Source organism: Meriones unguiculatus, chromosome 5 (genome assembly GCF_030254825.1).
Source record: "Meriones unguiculatus strain TT.TT164.6M chromosome 5, Bangor_MerUng_6.1, whole genome shotgun sequence".
Lineage (NCBI taxonomy): Eukaryota > Metazoa > Chordata > Mammalia > Rodentia > Muridae > Meriones > Meriones unguiculatus.
The window spans coordinates 69,148,980-69,151,549 of NC_083353.1; positions in this window are offsets into that span (position 1 = coordinate 69,148,980).

The window sequence follows — 2,570 nt, forward strand, 5'->3', positions numbered from 1 at the left end:
AATTCGCCTCCAACGAAATCACCCCAGAACACAAAAAAATCGCTTCCAACAAAATCACCCCAGAACAAAATCTTTTTCTTTCAACGAAATCACCCCAGAGCTCAAAAAATTCGATTACAACAAAATTACCCCAGAACACAAGAAATACTCTTCCAAAAAAATCGACCCAGAGCACAAAAAATTCGTTTCCTACGAAATCACCCTGGAACACAAAAAATTGGCTTTCTAAAAAATCACCCGAGAACACAAAAAATTTGCTTCCAATGAAATTACCCCAGAACACAAAAAATTGGCTTTCTACAAAATCACCCGAGAACACAAAAAATTTGCTTCCAACGAAATCACCCCAGAGCACAAAAAATTTGCTTCCAACGAAATGACTCCATAGCTAGAAAACACGCTTCGAACGAAATGACCCCCTACTTCAACCATTTGCTTCCATCGAAATCACCCGAGAACACAAAAAATTCGCTTCCAACGAAATCACCCCAGAACATAAAACATTCGCTTCCAACGAAATGACTCCTGAGCACAGAAAACACGCTTCTAACGAAATCACCCCATACTTAAAAACATTCTCGTCCAACGAAATTATCCCAGAGCAGAAAACATTTGCTTCCAACGAAATCACCCCAAAGCACAAAAACTTCGCTTCCAACAAAATCACCCTAAAGCACAAAAAATTTGATATCAACGAAATCATCCTAGAACACAAAAAATTCCCTTTCAACGAAATTACCCCAGGAGAGAAAAAATTTGCTTCTATCGTAGTCACCACAGAGCACGAAATATTCATTCCCAAAGTTATCACACCAGAACACAAAAAAATTAGCTTCCAACGAAATTAACCCTGAAGAGAAAAAATTCGCTTCAAACAAAATCACCAGACAGCACAAAAAATTCGCTTCCAACTAAATACCCAAGAACACAAAAAATTCGCTTCCAACGATATTACCCCAGAAGAAAAAAAATTCGCTTCCAACGAAATCTCCTGAGAACACAAATATTCGCTTCCAAAGAAATCACCCTTAGCACAAAAAATTCGCTTCCAACGAACTCACCCTAGAACACAAAAAATTCTCTTTCAACGAAAACACCCGAGAACAAAAAAAAGTTCGCTTCCAACGAAATCACCACAGAGCACAAAAAATTAGCTTCCAACGAAATGACTCCAGAGCACAGAAAACACGCTTCCAAAGAAATGACCCCAGAACACAAAAAATTCACTGCCAACAAAATCACCTCGAACACAAAAAATTCGCTTTCAACGAAATCACCCGAGAAAAAAAAATTCACTTCCAACGTAATCACCACAGAGCACAAAAAATTCGCTTCCCGTAAAATGACCCTATAACATAAAAAATTCGCTTCAATCGAAATCACCAGAGAAGACAAAATATGCGCTTCCAACCAAATACCCCAGAGCACAAAAAAATTGCTTACAACGAAATCACCCTGGAACATAAAAACTTCGCTTTCAACAAAATGAACAGGGGATACAAAAAATTCGCTTCCAACGAAATCACCCCAGAGCACAAAAAATTCTCTTCCAACGAAATGACCCCCTACGTCAAAAATTTTCTTCCAGCGAAAAACAGTAGAACACAAAAAATTCGCTTCCTACGAAATTACCCAAGAAAACAAAAAATTCGCTTGCAACCAAATCTTCGGAGAACACAAATATTCGCTTCCAAAGAAATCACACTAGAGCACAAAAAATTTGCTTACAACGAAGTGACTCCAGAGCACAGAAAACACGCTTGCAAAGAAATGACCCCATACTTCAAAAATTTGTTTCCATCGAAATCACCTGAAAACATAAAAAATTCGCATCCAAAGAAATGACCTCAGACTTCAAAAATTTTCTTCCATCGAAAAGACCAGAGAACACATAAAATTCGCTTCCAACGAAATTACCCCTGAACACAAAAAATTCACTTCTAAAGAAATCTATTGAGAATACAAATATTGGCTTCCAAAGAAATCATCCCAGAGCACAAAAAATTTGCTTCCAAAGAAATCACCCCAGAGTACAAAAAATCCCTTCCAACAAAATCACCCGAGAACACAAATATTGGCTTACATTGAAATCACCCCAGAACACAAAAATTTCGCTTCCACCGAAATGACTCCAGAGCACAGAAAACACGCTTCCATTGAAAAACCGGAGAACATAAAAAATTCGCTTCCACCGAAATCACCCCAGAACACAAAAAATTCTCTTGCAACGAAATTTTCTGAGAACACAAATATTCACTTCCAATGAAATCACCCCAGAACAAAAAAATTCGCTTCCAACGAAATGACTCCAGAGCACAGAAAACACGCTTCCAACAAAATGACCCCCTACTTCAAAAATTCACTTCCATCGAAAAAACCGGAGAACACAAAAATACGCTTCCAAAGAAATTACACCAGAACACAAAAAATTTGCTTGGAAGGAAATCTCCTGAGAACACAAATATTCGCTTCCAAAGAAATCACCCCAGAGCACAAAAAATTCGCTTGCAACGCAATCTTCTGAGAACACATATATTCGCTTCCAACGAAATCACCCCAGAACACAAAAA